Consider the following 24,295-nt stretch of genomic DNA (forward strand, 5'->3'; position numbering starts at 1 on the left):
AATCTCAAATATTTGGCATTCAAGGGCTTTGGGGATGGGGGAAAGAGGGGAGAAGAGAATTTCAGAGTTTCTGACTTAGACACCAAGGTGGATTGTAATATTATTCACAGCATGGGAAATGCTATAAAAGGAGCATATTTGGACTGTGGGAGAAGGCAGGGGAAAATTAAATTTTGATTTAATTGCACTGTTCTTACAACGCTTCCAGGTAACTCAAATATAAATTGAATTTAGCCAACTAAAACTCCAGAAAAAGTTGTAAGCTGTAACATATATTTGAGAGTCATCAGCATGTGGCTCATGATCAAAACCAAAATAGTGTAGTACCCTTCCCAGAGGGATTCCGTGGAAGAGGGGAAAGAAAAGGAGGATAGGATACTTCTTGGAGAAGTCTAAGAAAAGGAGGGCAGTGGAAAACTAGACATGAATAAATTCACAGAAGCCAAAGGAAGTCAGTGATCCAAAGAGCAAGCAGTTTTCACTTAATATTTTAATATTTTAAAAGTAACATTTTTCAAACTCTTATTATCCATCGAATGTATTTTAGATTTTCTATTGTAGCCTGCAGATATGTGAGATGTTTGAGAGGAAAATAATCTATATTTTAGTCACCTTTCTGCTACAGGTAACTAAAACAATAGAGGGTGACTCAATGATTAAATAAATAAATAAATAACTCGGATTAGTACTTTTAAAGATTAATTTTAAATTATTGTTTTTTAAAGAAATATTTAGAATGTAGAATCAATTTCATTAATATTATTAAACCAGTTCATTTCAGTCTTTCAGGCATGTTCAGCTCTTTGTGATGCCATGGACTGCAGCACGCCAGGCTTCCCTGTCCACCCCCAACTGCTGGAGCTTACTCAAACTCATGTTCATCCAGTCAGTGATGCCATCCAACCATCTCATCCTTTGTCGTCCCCTTCTCCTCCTGCCTTCAATCTTTCTCAGCATCAAGGTCTTTTCAAATGAGTCAGTTCTTCTCATCAGATGGCCAAATTATTATTAATTAAATTTGTTTAATACAAATAAGGCATGTGCATGCATACTAAGGCATTTCAGTCGTATCTGACTCTTTGTAACCCTATGGACTGTAGCCGGCTAGGCTCCTGTATCCATGGAGTTTTCCAGAAGAGTACTGGAAAGGGTTGCCATGCCCTCCTCCAGGGGATCTTTCCCACTCAGGGATTGAATCCGCACCTCTTACATTTCCTACATCAGCAGGCAGGTTCTTTACCACTAGCACCACCTGGGAAGCCCAAATATAGGCACTTAGACTAAAATCTTCCATGGTTTTTTATTAAAATATTCTTCAAATTTTCAAAAAAATTGCAAAAATAATCCCTCAGATGTGAAATAGTTTAACCATCAATTTCCAGGGTGCTTCTGCCTATTATCTGAGTAAGCTTCTCAAGATACAATTTTTAAAAATGCATAAAGCATGTTTATAAACTATTTATTTTGCAATTTTAAAAAAGAAATCATTACTTAACCTCAAAAGGCCAACAAATGAATATTTAACTAAAATTATTTTTGTTAGCTCCCCAAAATGTATGTATGTGTGTGAATGTAGATTTATGCAATTTTATCATGTATGTAGATTTGTGTTGCCACCATTGCAATTAAAATACAAAGTTATTTCATTACCATAAAGATTTCTTTGTGTTACTCTTCTATAGTCATACCTCCCCTACTCCTCTCGAGTATCTGTGCCCAAGCAAACACTAATTTATTTTCCATCTCTACAATCTTGTCATTTTGAAATGTTCTGTAAATTGAATAATGTAACCTGTGATCTTTTGAGATTATTTATTAATTGAATGCCCTAGAGAAGCATCCAAGTTGTTAGGTATATCAATATTTCATTTCTCTTTATTGCCAACTAGTATATTGTGCCATGTATGTATCACATTTTACCTGTTCATCTATTGAGGAAAATTATGGTTGTTGACTATCAAGCAAAATTTCTATGAACAACTGAACAACTCTGTAAAGTTTTTCTGTGTGTGTGGAAATAAGTTTTTATTTTTCTGAGATAAATACCTAAAGAGTGCAATTGCCAGGCTACATGGGAAGAGTATCTTTAGTTTAGGTTTTTTGTTTTGTTTTTAAAAAGCTGCCAGACTATGTTTCTTTAGTAATTCATTTAGAATACCTCTTTTATTTCAGCATTTGAAATACTCAACTTCACTGTCTTAACCCCATGGTTTCAGAGTAGAATTTCACTCTTATTCAAATTGTTTTTCCCCCTACCTTTAAGGTGTCTCTTATTTTCTAATATTTCTCACTATTCCCCCACTGTTGAAAAATGGCCAATTTAATTCAAGAGATACTTTTAAATGAAGAAATAGTGTTCTGTTCATATTTGCTTTTGGTTAAGAGCAAAGTCTTTCAGTTTAGGAAACTATGCAAGCATATGAGTTTACAGCATTTTTAACTGGCTCTTTCACCACTCCTGTTCTAAAAATACAGTCCCCAAATCTATGCTAATTTATAAATACGCAAGCCTTTATCTTCTTGACATAAGGTAAAAGGCAGTAATCTCATGAGACACTTCTTTTTCCATCTCAATGTTTTTTCAAGTGATAAACCAAAACTGTGACTTTTTATCTGGCACTGAACTAACAGTGTGAGTCACAGGAGAGAAAAAATGTAGATGCTTATGACAGGAAGACATATGAAATGAATGTACTGATAGAACTTAATGTTATAAGAAATAATGTTGCCAATTTTAAAAAATCACTGTTTTTAAAAAAAAAAAATTATCTTTGATATTTTTCCTGATACTTCCACCCATAAGGTGAGGCCCTTACCACTAGCATACAATATACAAATACCAATATGACTTCAAAACTATGGTATCATCTTTTTAAGTAAAACTCAGCTAACATGAGTAAGTAACTCTTACCATTTGAAATTCTTAAAATTAGGCGGGGAAGGTTAGCTTATTAAATTCATAAACTGTGTTTTTAGAATCTGATTTCTTGATTCAAAATATTAAAAAAATATTTCAATAATATATATTGACTGCATATTTTGTGTCTGGCAAAAAAGAACTAAGAGTTTTACAAAAGTTACTGATATAATGATAGCAACAATCATATGATTTATTACAGTTGAAAAAAATTAAAGCAAAAATAAATTACATAACTCCTTATCTGACCAAGGATGATCAACCTGACAAGTGATAACAGCCAGAAACTGAACCCAGATAGGTTTACTCAGGATCTCAACTCTTATGCCTTACACTCTACAGTTTCTTTAACAAAGATACATGGACAATTTTTCCATCAGCTTTAATGACTGAACTTGTAAGTAAAATAAACTTTTATGCAATAATGGGAATATGTAATATGGGAAAATTGACTTGAATATTTCTTCCCATTGGCAAATTATTAAGTCATTTATGGCAATATGTCATATAATTATTAAAATTTTTTTCACCTTGTATTCCCACTGTCTTTCTTTGTTTTGAAGTGTTTGTATTGTAAACTATCACAGCATAAGCAGCTGAAAGGATTCAGGCCACAAGGAATAATGCTTTTATTTTAGTCTTTAAGAGGTCACTAAAACTGAACAGTGCTAAATTACATTCCTGAAATCACAGTGTCTGTCAACACAACACACTTTCACAGCTGGTTTTCTCAATTGGAGTTAGATTTGCATTTTGGAAATCATATTAAAATGCTGGTAAGGGGTAAATTGGGCTTCTTATTTTGATCGAAAATTTTGGAACATAGAAGGAGTATGTTGTTTTTTAAATATACTTTCAAAAATTGCTTTTAAAATTATAATAATCTCCAAATATATTTACAGACTACAAACAATATAACAAGTTTCAGATAATAAAAGTGTTAATGTTTATTTTCTCAGAATTTCAAATAAAAATAGAAAAGAATGAAGAAATTTAAATCTTAATTTAGTAAACCACTACATAAATACTTGAAGGATTCTTATTTGTTTCTTCCTGTGGGGGAAGAAAATAACCTTCTATGATTTTCCCAGTTTCTGATTATCTTCTATCCAATCCTATACAGAGAGAGCACCTTTCCTGTGGTGAAAGAAATTGAGGACAGTCCTTATAATTATACAATGAAGGCTGCAGGTATTTGGGAAAACTGATTTATTGTCAATAGGAGAATGCCATAAGGATCTTACACTCTTCTGAACTGGGACAACACATTGGCTTTCTTTGCTATTTAAAGTTAATTTTGTTGTTAATGCTGTTTAGCTGCTAAGTCGTGTCTGACTCTCTTGTGACCCCATGGACTGTAGCCCACCAGGATCCTCTGTCCATGGGATTCTCCAGGCAAGAATACTGGAATAGGTTGGCATTTCTTTCTCCAGGAGATCTTCCTGACCCAATGATCAAACTGGAGTCTCCTGCATTGTAGGCAGATTTTTCACCACTGAGGCCCCTGGAATCCCATATTGTTTTGGTTGTTTGTTTGTTTTAATTCCATTTCATTAGGGTTGAATGAGAGGATTAGTAACTCCAAAAACATATTTAAAACTATACCATGGTGCTATGCTCCAGGTCACAAAGAGAAACCTGCCAGAAACATTTCAGGACCAGATGACAGAAACTTAAGATGCAACAATTGATATCACTTAAAGAATATCCAGTTCACTAAAAGTACTGTGTAGTGCCTGATCTTTGTGACTCGGTGGTAAAGAATCTGCCTGCAATGCAGGAGATGTGGATTCAATCCCTGGGTCATTGAAGATCCCCTGGAGAAGGAAATAGCAATCTACTCCAGTATTCTTGCCTGGGAAATCCCGTGGACAGAGGAGCCTGGTGGGATATAGTCCATGGAGTCTCAAAAGAGTTGGACATGACTTAGCGAATAAAACAATAACATTTTCTCCATTAGATTTCTTGTTGGCTAAAGCACTTTCTTTGAAAAGAAAGATAACCATAAGAATAGTAATATCACTCAGATAAAGAACATCTTAATGTTATGATGGAAAGAAAAACCTGAAATGATGATTAAGAGGACAGAATCAGGTTGGATGGCACAGACCCTGGGTGATGCACAAACATACTCATGTTATGCTGGAGAATGAATTACTGGGATGTTCACCTTTTGTAGTTGGCCTGAGATCTATCTTAGAGACTAAAATTCTTTCATGATACATGGATTGTTTTGATGATAATAATACATTTCTATGGAGACAACTATTAGTTTCAGAACTGGCCAAGAAATACATCTCTTTATATATTGTTTTCTGGAAGGTGACACTTTGTCTGACTAACCACTGAGTTATGGAGAATGATGCTTTGATTGGGTAGCCTATTTCAGTTTCAAAAAGTCTATAAATTGAGCTTTAAAACTGGTAAGTACAATTCCCAATAGATGTTTACCTGACAGTGACAGGAAATTAGTTCATTTGGACATAATGTCTAACTTGATTCTTTTAAGGATCAGTAAGGAAATGAAATTTATATTGAAACCACCAATTTAAAAATAAAGAATGACATTATTTTTACCAAATTTAAATAGGCTCATTATGATTGCACTCAAACTTTTCTATATTTGGAAAATAATCATGTTGACATTAAGATTTAAGAAAATTAAGTTAATCAATTCTTCATAATTGATTAGAATTCTATCTGGCATACAAAAATGTTTAATAAATATCAGTTTTTATTTCTACATTTTTCTGTACATTAAGGAGTTAGGTTAAACATAATAGCTCATGGTAAAAAGTACAAAGAAAAAATCTTTGGCACTATATTCAAGAGAAAAACTTAATATTATAGGTAATGAAACATCCTTGTAATGATTATGCATTCTTTCATGTATTAATTTCATTTAACACTAAGCAAATATTATTAGAGAGTTTCCTTTGGGACAGTAAACATCAAAAATGAAGGGAAATCCCTGGTGTTCGTTATACTGCCTGTTTCTCAGGTTCAATCTCTGGTCAGAACATTAAGATCCCACAAGTCTCTCAGCACAGCAAAAAAAAAAAAAAAAAAGTTAAAATAAAAAAAGAAGTGATTTATGCTGGGGAGAATGTTATTTTTATTTATTTATTTTCTTTTTTTTAAATTTTATTTTATTTTTAAACTTTACATAATTGTATTAGTTTTGCCAAATATCAAAATGAATCTGACACAGGTATATTTTTAAATTTCCAATTAAGACAAATATTAGATTAAACAGTTTTTATAAAGTACTACAATCCTTTGGGTTTCCCAGGTGGTACTAGTGGTAAAGAACCCACCTGCCAATGAAGAAGACATAAGAAATATGGGCTCAATCCCTGGGTTGGGAAGAACCCCTGCAGGAGGGCATGGCAACCAACTTCAATATCCTTGCCTGGAGACTCCCATGGACAGAGGACCCTGGTGGGCTACACTTCATGAGGTCGCAAAGACTGGGACATGACTAAAACAACTTAGCAGCAGCAGCTGCAGCAACTAAGATCCTTTAGTTGAAAACCCCTAGGGAAAAACAGTAACGGAAAGTTTTCTTTTGAAAATAAGATAAAGTGATGAAAAATTACTGTTTCAGAAATTGGTAAATTTGAAAATAAAGTTGTATTCCACTAGAAAATAAACATTAGGTGGAGAAAAGTCTTTAAATGGTATTTATACCTATATCTAGTCCTTACATTAATTAAGACTGTTGAGTAGCTTCCTCACTGTCACTAAAAGATAAGGAATTATAGTAACATATTCACTGTATTTATTTTGTTTTTTTCTCTCACCCTTTACAAACATGGGTCATATTAAATGTGAAACTTTAAGCCATTATTTGGTATGGAAATTGCAGATCTGTCCTTACTTAACATTCTTGAAATAAACATTTTAGCAAGGGCTAGAGTTTATACAACAATCTCACTTATTTAACAACAAATCATTTTTTTTAAGTTTATGCTTATGTCCAGGGAAATATAGCTAGTCACTAAAGAACATTGAAGGCTTGCTGGATCTTATCTTAGTGGTATGAGAATATTGCTAGTTTGAAAATAAGAAAACTTCAACCATAACAGTCAATAAAGAAAAATGGAATAGCTGATTGTTATGGGATTCAAGATACAAAATAATACAACATGTTATGAAACAGAATGAGAGATAATAAGCAGAGAGAGAGGAAAAACTGTCTTACAAATGCCTGTACTACTCAAGCTAAATATTCAAGCAAGTATATTGAGATGGATGATTGCTTAACAAAACAGAAAGGAGAATCAAAAATTAAGAAGGCTATTAAAAGTGTACACTTTCATAATTGGGAACATGTAGGCTGATTTGTTATAAGAAAATGTACTTTCCTTTCTCTCTGTAGTTTCTCTTACCTCCTGTCAAGGCAGTCATTATTGCCTGGCATTTTCTCTGTGTGTTTGTGGTTGCATACTTGTGTGTTCATGTTACTCCTCAATCTTTCACAATTATTAGCCCCAGCTTCCCTGGTGACTCAGACAGTAAAGAATCTGCCTGCAATGCAGGAGACACAGGTTCAGTTCCTGTTTGGGGATAATCCTGTGGAGAAGGGAATGGCTACTCATACCAGTATTCTTGCCTGGAAAACTCCACGGACAGAGGAACATGGTGGGTGACAGTCCATGGGGTCGCAAAGAGTCGGACACGACTGAGCGACTAATGCTTTCATATGACTCCAAATCCCAGAAAATCTTGTGACAGTGTTAGATTTTCATTTTATTTTTTTTAAGGTTCTTTATCTTTTTTTTTTAATTTTATTTTTAAATTTTACATAATTGTATTAGTTTTGCCAAATATCAAAATGAATCCGCCACAGGTATTCACTTCAGTCTTTGACATGAGCTGTTGTTAGGATTTAACATATTCTCCCCTTAGTACTTCGAGGCAAGAAAGATCATGACTTGTCTTTTTTATGTTTAGATTTGACAATCATAACTATAAGGAACATCTGAGGAAAAAAAAAAAGTACAAACGATCCTAAGGCTTTTTTGAATTGCAAAAACTGCATTGATATCTCTGTGGTTTCTAGGCATGAGAGCTATCAGATATTTCTTTTTTTTTTTTTAATTTTATTTTATTTTTAAACTTTACATAACTGTATTAGTTTTGCCAAATATCAAAATGAATCTGCCACGGGTATACATGTGTTCCCCATCCTGAACCCTCCTCCCTCCTCCCTCCCCATTCCATCCCTCTGGGTCGTCCCAGTGCACCAGCCCCAAGCATCCAGTATCGTGCATCGAACCTGGACTGGCAACTCGTTTCATACATGATATTTTACATGTTTCAATGCCATTCTCCCAAAACTTCCCACCCTCTCCCTCTCCCACAGAGTCCATAAGACTGTTCTATACATCAGTGTCTCTTTTGCTGTCTCGTATACAGGGTTATTGTTACCATCTTTCTAAATTCCATATATATGCGTTAGTACTGTTTGACTCAGCAATGGTTAAAAAAAAAGGCAATGCATTTGCAAGTGGTCATTCAAGACCATCCATTTACAGGAGGACAAAAATATTCTAGAAAAGTATTAGATAACACTTGCATATTTCTGTATTTCTCAAGGTAAAGTGGACTTTATACAAGAAATGGAATCTAATAAGAATAGAAAAGAGAAAGAGAATCCTTAAGCATTTTCTTGAATAGAGGTCAAAAATAAATAGTAGCATCATTTCCAGAGTTGTTTTGTAAAAATAATTTTTATTTACCTTTAAAATATACGTGACTTATTTGTGCAGTATGTGCAAAAATCTAACTATAACAAAATGTAAGACTCAGTCAAACATAAATATTTTAAAATGGTAGTTGTATACTTTCATTGTAATTAATTAATATATGCAATCAAATTTAAAACTTACTATTCTCTTGAAAATGTTAATTTGTGATTACTGCCACTAGATTATTTAATGACACACACAAAATACCTAATACTTTAAATAATAAACATATTTAGTTTATTCATGAATGCCAAGTATTATTCCAGTCACTCAAAAGCATACGTATACTGTGAGAAGTGATATAAAAGTATGCACATACATATATGTTTATATACATTTGTATAACAAACTGCATCACTTATCAACATTTAAAACATTTAAAACTATTAATATTTAAAACTAGAACTCTTAAAAAGATTAAGTTAAAACCTTATATGTGAGTGTGAAAATCTCTCAGTTGTGTCCAACTCTTTGCAACCCCATGGACTGTAGCCTACCAGGCTCCTCTGTCCATGGGATTTTGCAGGCAAGAATACTGGAGTGGGTTGCCATTTCCTTCTCCAGGAGAGCTTCCCAACCCAGGGATTGAACCCAGGTCTCCCGTGTTGCAGGCAGATGCTTTACCATCTGAGCCACCAGACTATATAGTTCATGGAATTAGGCCTGAATACTGGAGTGGGGTAGCCTTTCCCTTCTCCAGGGGATCTTCCCAACTCAGAGATCAAACCCAGATCTCCTGCATTGCAGGTGGATTCTTTACCAGCTAAGCCACCAGGGAAACCCCAAACTTTATATAGGTAAAGAGTATTATTCCAAAAATTTTTTAAATCTCTTTTTATATAAATATAATGAAAATTGCTTTTGCTTTCTCAAACATATTCTGAAAATTACTATATCAATTCAGTTCAGTTCAGTTTGGTCGCTCAGTCATGTCTGACTCTTTGTGACCCCATGAATTGCAGCACACCTGGCCTCCCTGTCCATCACCAACTCCTGGAGTTCACCCAAACTCACATCCATCGAGTCAGTGATGCCATCCAGCCATCTCATCCTCTGTCGTAGCATATTGGGCACCTACTGACCTGGGGAGTTCCTCTTTCATTGCCCTATCATTTTGCCTTTTCATACTGTTCATGGGGTTCTAAAGGCAAGAATACTGAAGTGGTTTGCCATTCCCTTCTCCAGTGGACCACATTCTGTTAGACGTCTCCACCATGACCCGCCTGTCTTGGGTGGCCCCACATGGCATGGCTTAGTTTCATTTTATATATATATATATATATATAAATACCCCTTTTGGTAATACAAGTTATTTAGCATTTTGGATAGGTATATCTTTTATGATTTAAATGAAATAAGTATGTAAGCAAAAGTAACTAAACTGTCAGATTACTTTTGTCTTTTCATGTTTGTCAAGATTATATTAAAATACAATATGAAATATAAGTTTGTGACATAAAATGTAAAACTCCAGAGCTGCTCTAGAGTCAGAGAAGAATATTAATTGTTTTTAGAGATATTTATTTTTATTGAATATTAAAATACTTTCCAGCTAGATCTGAATTAAGGAGTCATTCTTTCAGACAAAATTGCACAAAATACAGTCTGATTTCAAAGGAGTGTGTACGTATGTGCATGTGTGTGCACATGTGTGTGTGTTGCATGGGAGTTAGGGGTTGTACAGAATTAGGGAAGGATTAACAAAGGCAGAAAATTTTCAGAGACACAAAGCAGAATACTACAGAGTTACACACAGAAGGAGAAAAACCATTTCTGGTTAGTCAGTAAGGTGGAGCAATAGTAATTTTTAGAATATATTTGTGGAAGCAGCTTTCATTAGCAATGCATTAGATAAAGATACTTCAATAAAATTAATCTTGATCAGTGGAGGATTTTCTGTGGTGACTGCCCTCATAGAAGAGGCTCATCAGAAAGTAAGATTGCAAGAAAGAAAAACTAGAGAAATAACTATGAAAGGAACCATGAAAATGAAATATCAATACAAGGAATTATTGGAGATTATTGCCAATATAACTATGTTTTAAAATGTGCTACACTCATGTCTGTAATTGAATATCATTTTTACTCCATAGTATTGTTTACTAAGCAATATATAATTACTTCTATTTCCACCATAAAGTCCTTCTTTAGATTAGGAATATCTCTCCACACAAGCAGTATTACAGACATACACCTGTATCAAGCATTCCTTGCTCACTAAGATCTAGGTTTATGGCTTGATTGGACTTTTTGTTACACTGTTACTTGTCTCCAGTTACGTTTCTTGCTCAAATATTACTTAAATTGTTACTGTCATGGCTCATGGCTCCCCTGATAACTCAGGGTCCTAATTTTAGGTTTCCCTTACCCATCTCTCTTAGGACTACTATCAAAGTCTTACATGCATTTTCCACTATGGTCCCCTGTAAACCACTCTCCATAGAGCAACCAACAGTACTCTTCAAAACATAAAACATATGTGCGTGGATTAGTCTCCGGGCTTTCTATTTTGTTCCATTGATCTATATTTCTGTCTTTGTGCAGCAACCTAGATGTCCATCAGCAGATGAATGGATAAGAAAGCTATGGTACATATACACAATGGAGTATTACTAAGCCATTAAAAAGAATACATTTGAATCCGTTCTAATGAGGTGGATGAAACTGGAGCCTATTATACAGAGTGAAGTAAGCCAGAAAGAAAAACACCAATACAGTATACTAACGCATATATATGGAATTTATAACCCTGTATACGAGACAGCAAAAGAGACACTAATGTGTAGAACAGTCTTTTGGACTCTGTGGGAGAGGGAGACGGTGGGATGATTTTGGAGAATGGCATTGAAATGTGTATAATATCATATATGAAACGAGTCGCCAGTCCAGATTCGATGCACGATACTGGATGCTTGCGGATGGTGCACTGGGACGACCCAGAGGGATGATATGGGGAGGGAGGAGGAAGGAGGGTTCAGGATGGGGAACACATGTATGCTTGTGGCAGATTCATTTCGATATATGATAGAACCAATACAAGATTGTAAAGTTTAAAAATAAAATAAAATTAAAAAAAAATAAAACATAATGTATTGACACATTTCAAATGCATCTCAAACTATTTATTCTGAAAGCAAGATAATAGTATTTATATTCTAGTTCTCACATTTTATTCTTTCTGGAGGTATTTATCTGCTTTTCCCTAGTAGCATATTGGACACCTGCCCACCGTGGGGACACTCATCTTCCAGTGTCATATGTTTTTATCTTTTCATACTTTTCATGGGGTTCTTGAGGCAAGAATAAATATTGAAGTGGTTTGTCATTCCCTTCCAGCCATGAAATGAAAAGACACTTGTTCCTTGGAAGAAAAGCTATGACAAACCTAGACAGCATATTAAAAGGCAGAGACATTACTTTGCCAACAAAGATCTATATGGTCAAAGCTATGGTGTTTCCAGTAGTCATGTAAGGATGTAGGAGCTGGACCATAAAGAAGGCTGAGCACTGAAGAATTGTGGGATTGAAGAAGACTCGTGAGAGCCCCTCAGACAGTAACAAGATCAAACCAATAAATCCTAAAGGAATTCACTTCTGAATATTCACTGGAAGGGCAAATGCTGAAGTTGAAGATCCAATATTTGACCATCTGATGTGAAGAACTGACTCACTGGAAAAAACCCTGATGCTGGGAAAGATTGAAGGCAGGAGAAGGGGACAACAAAGGATAAGATGGTTGGATGGCACCATCAACTAATGGACATGAGTCTGAGCAAACTCTGGGAGTTGGTGACGGACAGAGGAGACTGGTGGCTACAGTTGATGGGGTAGCACAGTTGGACACAACTTAGCGACGAAATAACAACAATTATTTCCATTGTGTTGAGCACTCAGAGTGCTGGTGGTGTCTCAGATGATAAAGAATCTGCCTGCAGTGTGGGAGACCCAGATTCTATCCCTGGGTCAGTAAGATCCACTGGAGAAGGGAATGACAAGCCCCTCCAGTATTCTTGCCTGGAGAATTCCATGGACAGAAGAGCCTGGCGGGCACAGACTATGGGGTCTCAAAGAATCGGACATGACTGAGCAATGCACACACTCAACACTGTAACAGCATCCGATATATTTAGTTTTGGACTGCAGAGGAGTAACTTTCACTGAACTTCTTAGGAATGTGAATACCTCCCACAGTGCATTTCATTATACCTTTAGGAAATTATCTATTCTCTGGAATCTCTTATAAAACCTAAACTTCTCATAGATTTTCTGCCTCATGAGGTATATTCACTCTAGAATCCCCAATTTCTGAACCTTTTAATCTTCTCTTTCAGGGCACTCTGCCATAACCACCTCATTCAGTGTATGTCTTCATTTCTGCATGCTTCTTCCTAGAAACATGTTTATTGGGTCTTTGCCAAACAGTCAATATTTTATGGATTCCAGGAAAGTTCTCACAAATCAATATACCCTCCCTTATCCAACGTTTCTTTCTAGCCCTTCCTGACACATCTTCTTCACAGTTTTATTCCACCTGTATTCTGCTAATATATGCCAGTGCACTTTGACCAGCTCTGTGGTTGCTTTGGGGTGTAGTCTCCGTTGTTCTCTCTTCGAGGTTCAGCATGTTCCATGCCAGTTTATTTTCTAGATGTACGAATGAATAAACAAACCTTTGTAATAGTGTATTTTGGAGCAAAAATATGTTTTCTAGCCAGGGAAATAATTAACATTAAAAAATTCTCAATGCAAACTTGTGTGTGTGTGTTCTTTTCCTAATTTCCCAGAAATGTGTATAAAAACCTTCATGTAAAACATCCATACCTTTTAATATATTTAATCTGGCATTCAGTCCAGCTTTGTACATTCCACTTCAGGAAATGGTGAGAACCCAATCCAGAATCAAGTCCCCAAGCACCAGCCAAGGGGCACCTCACAAGCAGTCCTTTCTAATAATTACAGTCTTGAATCTGCTACATGAAACATATTCTGCACAATGATCTTTTAGAATTGGCATCTGTAATTGACCTAATTGTAGTTTAATGTGTGATGTTATTTGTGATGGTAACCTGAAGTATGTTTAACTCAAAATCTTTACTGTAAGTGGTAGTGTGATTATAGGCATCAACTGAGAAACAAAGATAAACAAAAGCATATTTCTACTGTATTTAGATAATTGGTTAATGTTGATTGCTTGCCATCTGACCTCAAGTTTAGAGAAACCAAATGTGTTTTTTTTTTTTTTTTCTGATCCTTACTTTTAAATTGCTAAACATGAACAATCTGCCTGTGGCATGAACACTGCATTACTAATATCATGTGCCATAGAGGTCTGCACAGCAGTTGAAAGATGCTCTTATCTGATGGTGCTCAACAGTGCAGGTGTGTGCTGGAGACAGTGCATATCTCATTGCAAGAGATCTTCATTTTCTCATGCAGTTAAAAATCTCTTTTTCATCATTCATGTGCATGTCTCTGAAGCAAAAAAACAGTTCTCCTTTTCCTGAGATGAATAAAGCATTACTACCATATGGATCAGTAATAGCAACTTAACATTTATAATAATTACACAGAAATCAATACCTCTGTTGCTCAGGCTATGTCTCAACAGAGCAGGCAGAAGAGATTTATTGAAAAGATGGTAACGATCAGCTGAGTCAAAGAAAAGGACACCACCACTTCAATTTGATTGCAGGAGATATGATCACTTAGGTGGTATTATAAGCATAATCATTATTTTATTTTAGGCCATGTACTTTGGCAGATCATATTGTATAGCATGCGAATATCTGAGAGTGTAGGTATAGAAAATCTCAGTGGGATTCTTAAATTTTTATCACTTTTCTTCAAGTGCTATTTTAATTGTTCTTTATGTTTTTCATGCATTTTAATGTAAACATTAAAAATAAACAGCTTAAAGCTAGGTGTGTAACTTTTGAGTAATATTAATACACTCCTCTTCCATAACTACATATGAGCAACTCTCTAAAACAAGTTATAGTCATCTCTATTCAATTTCTAAAATATTATTCTAAATGGCTATTTAGTGCCCTGGCCTCTGGTTGGTGAATTCTTTCTTGTGTTTCTTATCAAATCAAGATATACTTTGTTCAAGTATGATAATTGAATTGTCCAGGAAAGCCAATGGTTAAAATAGAATTACATGGAAATGATCAAGCTTATTCAACACTGATGTATAGTCAGAAAAACTTTATGTCAGTTGAAGTCTTTTAGAACATAAAGAATAATAAATTATGAAGTCTGTACAGGACTTCTATTTAGAAGGAAAAGTAAATTAAAATAATGAAAATTATGGTTTTAAAATGTTATCTTTTGTGAAACTTGAAAACCATGCATAATGAGGATATTTTATGGTCTCTTTAATCATATTTTAAAATTGACAGATTAATTTGGATTAAATTTAAGAAAATCTTCCCTTTCAGGCATTGAATCAAATAGAAATCTGACTCCTACATAATCAAACCCATTTTAATCTTAATGAGTAACCAAAAAAAAAAAAAATTTACCGTATCAAGAAAAATGCAACTCAGGTCAAAGGAATGGCCTTACTCTTTCTCAGCTATTGAACTTATAAACAATTTGATGCCTCAATTTCCTTACACACACACACACATACACAAAAGAATTCATTGAAGTTAAACAATTACACCTCATTAAAGCCTTTTTTTTTGGTCAATGTTACAGTTTCCAACATTTTTTATCAGTCTTTTTAATATTCAAAAAGGGCCTTTATGATCATTATTTCATTTGATCATCACTCTAAGGGAGACTAGGAAGATATTATTATGCATATTTTAGAGACAAGAAAACTAAAGTTTTAAAAGGCCAAAGGAAATTTTTATAGGCTAAGAATCACATTCACTGATGGTAGGCAAGTAAATGGAAGCACTAAGAAAGAAAAGTTGAGCCTTATAGTCTTGAAGATCTGCGTTATTTCCTTAAATGTTGGCAGTGTATGTGCCCATGTGTGTATGCTGCTGCTGCTTCTGCTGCTGCTGCTAAGTCGCTTCAGTTGTGTCTGACTCTGTGCAACCCCATAGACGGCAACCCACCAGGCTCCGCCGTCCCTGGGATTCTCCAGGCAAGAACACTGGAGTGGGTTGCCATTTCCTTCTCCAATGCATGAAAGTGCAAAGTGAAAGTGAAGTCACTCAGTCATGTCCGACTCGTAGCCACCCATGGACTGCATCCCACCAGGCTCCTCCGTCCATGGGATTTTCCAGGCAAGAGTACGGGAGTGGGGTGCCATCGCCTTCTCTGTCCATGTGTGTATATGTGCATGTAAAACAAATTCATTTAATAGAAATAGAGACAGTGTAGACTTTAGAAATTTTTAATTTAAAATCCTATCCTGATTTTTTATATCTTTTAATTTAGAAGTTACTTTAGGCTCACTAACATTTTATTTTGCTTGACAAAATATTTCTTATATTTTATAGAAAATATAAGCCATACATGTTTCACTATTTAGCTGAAGGGTTTGGGTGACTTAATGTAATTTCTTAATGTTTAAGGCATGGTATTAACTTGCTAGGGCTGTCATAACAAAATACCACTGGGTAGTTTAAGGGATAAATGCGTATCTTACAGTTATGGAGTCTGGGAGTGCAACATGCATGTGACTGCAAGTTTGGTTTCTCCTGAAGACTCTTTCCCAGGCTATTGGAGGCTTATTGCTGCCTCTTCACCTGGCCTTTCCTCTTTATGTGCATGTGCCTGCTCTCTCATGTTCTTCTAATGAGGACATCTGTCAGCTTGCATTAGGGCCCCACCCTTAAGATTTCATTCAATTTTAATTGCCTTCTTAAAGGCTATATATCCTAGAATAGTGACATCATAAACTACTAGGAATTAAGACTTCAATATATGAATTCTTCTTTGAGGATGGGAGCAATTCAGTTCATAATGGTGCTGAATCTAAAAAATGGTTTCACACCTGACATGTATATTCCAAAATTAAAAGAGATTAAATATAGGTCATGATTTATTTACTTTTCTAGGAAAAAATAGTTAAGTAAAAAAGGACAGTAAGCTTAGATGTTAGTGATGTATTATATTAGTACTTATAATTTTAGAAGATTGTTGATTAATAAGTATGTCAAACCATTATTTCTCATTTCAGTAAATATTAGTTCATATAGTCATATTAGTGGTGCACATCATAGAGTTGTGTAATGATTATTTTACAGTTAGTTTCCCTGGACAATTATTTTAAAAGTTCTCTGCACAAAATCCTAATTGCCCTCCACCCTCCTCCTATGTATTTTGCTGACTAGCCAATAGTCCTAAATGGACACCAATCTACTTTCTTTGCACTTTGTTCTCTCTGAACCCTTCATATGAGCATGATCTCAATTTCTTCCTTGTAATCACCATAAAATTTGTCCCTCCCCTTTGGTTCTCATATAACAAAAACACAGTCCCTTTACAAAGGTTCTGCATCCCATTGTCTTTCAGCTTTTCAGGGAGATTATACAGATTTATTCTACTTTGGCCTGTACCTTCAAAGCCTAATTCTTGATTACTCCTTCCTGTTAACACTGAAACATATTCAATCTCTCCTATATTAAATTGTGCCAAAACAACAACAAAGTAACCAACAAATCTAAATAATTCTGAAGTGAAGTGTTATTATCTTTGTGCAGTGTTCAAAGCTCACAACTCTATACAAGACTCTATCTCAAAAGGTCATGTGGCAGATTTGCCACTCCAGTGTCAGAGACACTTGAGAATGCTAACATATGCCAAATTTCTGATGCAATGATAAAGCTTCATAATCTCCAAGTTCTGGGCTTCCAGAACTGTAAAAGATTTGATGCTGAGAAAGGAAATGGTTTATATCCTCAGTGCTTTGTCAGGGGAATCCAAATAGCAGAATACTGACAGGTGAAATTCAAAGATGGACTATACCCAAGTCTCAAAATGCCTGCATTAAATAATTCTGATATTTGGCAGTGTCGCATTCCTAACAATGAGACTTCACCCTAGGCCCTGCGGTGCAGGATGGAGAATAGATGCCACTGTAAGCTCCCTTTTTCTGTACTGTTGTTTACAGACCTCTCCATCACCTACAATTCTCCTCCTTCTCTGTGTAATATCATCAACTACATCAAGGAATCACTTCAGAAAACAAAACATTTTGTGTTACACTATATTTCCAATTGAATTTTTGAAACATATAGTCCAAAAGTATACTCATGTTTCCCATATGTTCATAAGTAAAAGGCTCCGTACTCTGATAATACCTGTTTACCAATCCCTCATCAGATACTATTTACTTCAAAGCATAAATCATTTAAAAACACTTTTATAACACGAACATGTAAATGTCTACCTATAAGTCACAATAATAAAGAAAGTTCTATCAATGTTAGTAAACAAAATTCACTCAATTTAATCCATATTTCCACGAGAGGAAACTGACTTTTTTTTGTCATTTTCACAATAATATTTGATGAACATCGATACTTGTTCAAGCTTCCGTGCATGACCATTCAACCTTTAGACTCTATTGAAAGCAAAACTTTTTAAAAATGAAATCAATCCAACAGATATTTTCTTTCAAGTTATTCTTAAATGTCTTATCCTGAAGCATTACTTTCCTTCTTAGGTAAAAAGTGAACTCTATAAGAGAAAACATTAAAGGACAGTCAATTACATTACTTAGTTTTACTTATACATAACAAGTATTTCCAAGAGACACACAGGTAACATTTGTTTGTCCTCACAGATGGGGCTGTTAGTTTGAATCATGTACCTCTTCTCATTTTATTTTTTTCTTTTCATGATGCTATAAGGCAGCCTCTTTGTTATTCTCATGAAGCTTTGCTTGAACATGATAAAAAAAATGCAAATATTTGTGAGGTTAGAGCTATTGATGGCTTGCCCTTTATCTAACATTTCAGAGAATACTTTTCAGCGAGTAAGACATTCTCAGAGATAATTATATTTTCAAAACATCATCTTAAGCGTAAGGTTTTTGTTGTGATCTGATCTGTTTTGTGCAATGGTATTTTGATATTTAGGACAGTGGTAGAGGGCATAGACTCCTAAATAAGCTAGACTCAACCACAAATTAGTTAATAGAAGTAAGGTGCTTAGAATAGTTTTTGTACGTTAAGAGCAGTAGACAAGAATTAATTAATTGTTAGTATTGTTCGAGGCAGAGAACAATCCATTTTGAAGTTATTATGTATCTGTGTATGTATTTGAATATAGATAAATGTCATGAGTTGCTAAGGCATTAACTAAAGTTTTCTTAGTAGTCTTACTAGTTTCTTTATTTAGTAGCCAGTATTTTCACGTAAGACTGCTTGTTAGCCTATAGGTTCTACAAAATTTTATTAATATTATGAGTTTTATGTTCAAGAAAGAGGATAAAGATGTATTTTTTTAAATGTGTGGAAATAAACCACTCTTTTATTTCTGTAAATTGTGGTTTCATTCATTTACACATCACTAAGGTAAAGGTAAAACTGAACATCCTCAGCAGTATTCCACAGTAAAATGACAAAAGCATTTACCTACCAACTGGGCCTGACATGTCTGTCTAGAAGGTCCCAGTAAATTGCAGTGTAGGTGGGTAAGTTTTCCATGATACCTGTCCCTATTGCTTTAACACATTATTCCAAACAGTTCCTTTATTGAACTTTCTTCAATTACCCAAATTTGAAATTGTTATCCACGTTCTGCCTGAACCCTGAGCAGAATGATAACTTTTTAAATAAGGAGTAGCCCTAGGAAATGCCTCCTTGTGGTTCCGGGAATAGGTTGCTCACATTTTTGAAAGTGTGTTAGTCATTCAGTTGTATCTGACTCTTTTGTTACCCCATAGACTGTAGCTGGCCAGGCTTCTTGTTCCATTGGATTCTCCAAGCAAGAATACTGGAGTGGGTTGCCATTTCCTTCTCCAGGAAATTTTCCTGACCTAAGGATAGAACCCAGGTCTCCTGCATTGCAGGTGGATTCTTAACTCTCTGAGCCACTAGGATTATTAAAATAATCTCATTTTCTAAAGAAAAAGAGACATAGGAAATTTGTGGCCTCTGGTGATATCATAATTACACAATTTACTAACATTTCTGGAATGAGAAGCATTGCTGGTAGAGGGAAAGACAAAGGGGTAATCAGATATCTGATTTAAGAAGATAACAAGAGTGCTAAATGCAAATAGAAACCTCTTCCTACCAAACCTTCTTTTCTGTCCCCTATCTGGACTGATCTACTACTCCTGAAGTTTGTGTATATTAATACATATAAATATAAATATGTATACATATATATGGGCTTCCCAGATGGCACTCATGGTAAAGAACCCAACAGCCAATGCAGGAAACATAAGACACTGGGGTTTGATCTCTGGGTTGGGAAGATCCCCTTGAGGAGGGCATGGCAACTCACTCCAGTATTCTTGCCTGGAGAATCCCACAGACATAGGAGCCTGTTTGGCTACAGTCCATGGGGTCATAAACAGTTGGACACAACTTAAGCAAATTAGCATGCACACACACATACATGAATGTATTCCAAATTAACAAATACATTTGCTTTGTGCTTGTTGAAAATGTAAACAAAATATAAATGAAAGTCTGTATTCTTTCTAATTTCCTCTCTTACTTTTAATTCAACATGTAAAGCATCATTTTGGAGAAAAAAAATAAAAAAAGAATCCATTTAAACAAAATAACAGCAGCAGTTGCCTGAATTATAATATGTCATGAAATAGAGGAAAACAGATTAATGAGGTTTTGTTCTAACTACATCTTCTTTTATGTGATTTGTATTTCATGAACCTCATAAATGCATATAAATCACAAGGGAACATTATGAGAGCTTTCATTTTGACTTGTAATCAGAATTACTAAGTAAAGACTACATAGTTATATTCAATATTCATTGAATTATGAAGTAAGGCTGTTTCTAAAATCTTAGAGGCACATGAAAAGATGTTCAACATCATTGGCCATTAGGGGAATGCAAATTAAAACCACAATGAGTTATTACTACATTTATATTAGAGTGACTAAGTTTAAAAAAATAATAAAAATGCCAAATGTTGGCAAAAATGAAAAAAAGTAGTATCTCATGTGCATTGCTTATGAGATGTAAAATGGAACAGAACTATGGAAAATATTTCAGCAGTTTCTTATAAAATTAAACATGTGTTTATCATATAACCTAACAATCATATTCTTGGGCATTTATCCCAGAAAAAAAAAATGGAACTTTTGTTTGCACAAAACCTTGAACACTAAGGTTCTTAACAATTTTATTTTTAAAAGCTCAAAACAGGAAACATCGACAATTTCCTTCAACAAATAGATGGTTATGCAAATGGTGGTACATCCATACACAAAATGCTACTCAGTAATAAAAAGGAACCAATTAATGATGTATGTAACTACTTGAATGCATTTTAAAGACATTATACTTAGGAAAAAAAAGCATCCAATCTTAAAGGTTTACATATTGTGCAATTTCACTTGCATAGTACCTTTGAAAAGATAAATTATAGAAATGGAGAACAGATTAGAAATTAACAAAGGAAAAGGACAGTGGTGGGGCAGATGAATACAATTCTAGAGGGGAACTAATGGCGTTTCCCTGTGGTGATGGGACAGTCTGTATTTTGACTGTGTGGGATCACATACATATATACATGGAATCAAATTAGATAGAGATATGCACATACACCGCTAATGCTAAAGAATCTGAAGTTGAACAGTTCTAGGAAGATGTACAAGACCTTCTAGAATTAACACACACACACACACAAAGATGTCCTTTTCATCATAGGGCACTGGAATGCAAAAGTCAGAAGTCAAGAGATACCTGGAATAACAGGCAAGGTTGACCTTGAGTACAAAATGAAGCAGTGTAAAGGCTAACAGAATTTTGCAAAGAGAATCCATTGGTCATAGCAAACACCCTCTTCCATCAACACAAGAGATGACTCTATACATGGACATCACCAGATGGTCAATACCAAAATCAGATTGATTATATCTTTGCAGCCAAGATGGAGAAACTCTCTTCAGTCAGCAAAAACAAGACTGGGAGCTGACTGTGTCTCAGATCATGAATTCCTTATTGCCAAATTCAGATTTAAATTGAAGAAAGTAGAGGAAACAACTAGGCCTATCATGTATGACATAAATCAAATCTCTTATGATTATACAGTGGAAGTGACAATCAGATTCAAGGGATTAGATCTGATAGACAGTGCCTGAAGAACTATGGACAGAGATTTGTAACATTGTACAGGAGTCAGTGATCAAAACCATCCCCTCAAAAAATAAATAAATAAATAAATGGTTCAAGGGAAAATGGTTGTCTGAGGAGGCCTTACAAAGCTGAGAAAAGAAAAGAAGTGAAAGGCAAAGGAGAAAAGGAAGGATATATCTATCTGAACCCAGAGTTCCAAAGAATATCAAGGAGAGTTAAGAAAGACTTCCTAAATGACCAATGCAAAGAAATAGAAGAAAACAATAGAATGGGAAAGACAAGATCATTTCAAGAAAATTAGAGATACCAAGGAAACATATCATGCAAAGATGGGCACAATAAAGGACAAAAATGGTGTGGTCCTAACAAAAGTGAAAGCTATTAAGAGGTGGCAAGAATAAACAGAAGAACTATACATAAAAGATCTTAATGACCTGATAACCATGACAGTTGGATCATTAAGCTAGAGCCAGAATCTTGGAGTGTGAAGTCAAGTGGGCCTTAGGAAGCATCACTACGAACAGAAGTAGTGGAGTTAATGGAATTCCAGCTTAGCTATTTCAAATCTTAAAAGATGATGCTGTGAAAGTGCTACACTCAATATACCAGCAAATTTGGAAAACGCAGCAGTGGCCACAGGACTGGAAAAGGTCAGTTTTCATTCCAATCCCAAAATACAATGCCAAAGAATGTTCAAATTACCACACAATTTTACTCATTTCACATCCTAGCAAAGTAATGCTTAAAATTCTCCAAGCTAGTCTTCAATAGTATATGAAACAAGAATTTCCAGATTTTCAAGCTGGATATTGAAAATGCAGAAGAACTAGAAGTCAAATTGCTAATATCTGCTGGATCATAGAAAAGCAAGAGAATTCCATAAAAACATCTACTTCTGTTTCATTGACTACACCAAAGCCTTTGACTATGTAGATCACTACAAACTGTGAAAAATTTTAAAGAGATGGGAAGACCTGCCTCCTATGAAACCTTCATGAAGGTCAAAAGCAATAGTTAGAACCAGAAATGGAACAACAGACTGGTTCAAAATTGGGAAGGGAGTACCTCAGGGCTGTATATTGTCACCCTGCTTATTTTATTTATATACAGATTACATCTTGTGAAATGTTGGTCTGGATGAAACACAAGATGGAATCAAGATTACCAGGAGAAATAATAATCTCAGATATGCAGAAGACACCACCTTTATGGCAGAAAGTGAAGAACTAAGAGCCTCTTTATGAAGGTGAAAGAGGAGAGTGAATAAGCTGTCTTAAAACTCAGCATTCAAAAAATGAAGATCATGGTATCTGGCCCAATTTTTTCATGGCAAATAGATGGGGAAACAATGTGTAAAGAGTGACAGACTTTATTTTCTTGGGCTCCAAATCACTGCAGATGGTCACTGCAGCCATTAAATTAAAAGATGCTTGTTCCTTGGAAGAAAAGCTATGACAACCCAGACAACGTATTAAAAAGCAGAGGCATTACTTTGCTAACAAAGGTCCATAGAGTCAAAGATATGGATTTTCTAGTAGTTATGTATGCATGTGAATGTTGGACCATAAAGAAGGCTGAGCACCAAAGAATTGATGCTTTTGAACTCTGGTGTTGGAGAAGACTCTTGAGAGTCCCTTGGACTGCAAGAAGATCAAACCAATCAATCCTAAAGGAAAGCAATCTTGAATTTTTATTGGAAGGACTGATGCTGAAGCTGATGCTCCAATTCTTTGGCCACCTGATGCATGGGGCTCACTCATTAGAAAAGACCCTGATGCTGGGAAAGATTGAAGGTAGGTGCAGACGGGAATGAGAGAGGACTTGATGGTTGGATGGCATCACCAACTCAATGGACATGAATTTGAGCAAGTTCCTGGAGATGGTAAGGGACAGGGATGCCTGCCTTGCTGCAGTCCATGGGGTCACAAAAAGTTAGACATGACTGAGCGACTGAAGAACAACAAAATGCACACACACAAATAAGTGCATGTAAACACTGATGAAAACTGGATAAGGCATTTAGTCTATAAAATACTGTATCATTAACTATTTTCTGGTTTTGAGGTTGATCTATAGCTATATGGACTTCTCGGGTGGTTCAGATGGTAAAGAATCTGCCTGCAATGCAGGAGACCCCAGATCAATTCCTGGCTTGAGAAAATTGCCTGGAGAAGTGAATGGCAACCCACTCCAGTATTCTTGCCTGGAGAATCCCACAGACAGTGGAGTCTGGCGGGCTACAGCCCCTGGGGTCCCAAAGAGCCAGACACGACTGAGCAACTTTCATTTTCACTTTTCCTCCTATAGTATGACTGCCCATGAAAGAGTGTCAGTGCTCACTTTCTAGTGAGTCTCACCAACTGCCCAGCATACCACTTCTTGT

Source organism: Bubalus bubalis, chromosome 2 (assembly GCF_019923935.1).
Source record: "Bubalus bubalis isolate 160015118507 breed Murrah chromosome 2, NDDB_SH_1, whole genome shotgun sequence".
Classification (NCBI taxonomy): Eukaryota; Metazoa; Chordata; class Mammalia; order Artiodactyla; family Bovidae; genus Bubalus; species Bubalus bubalis.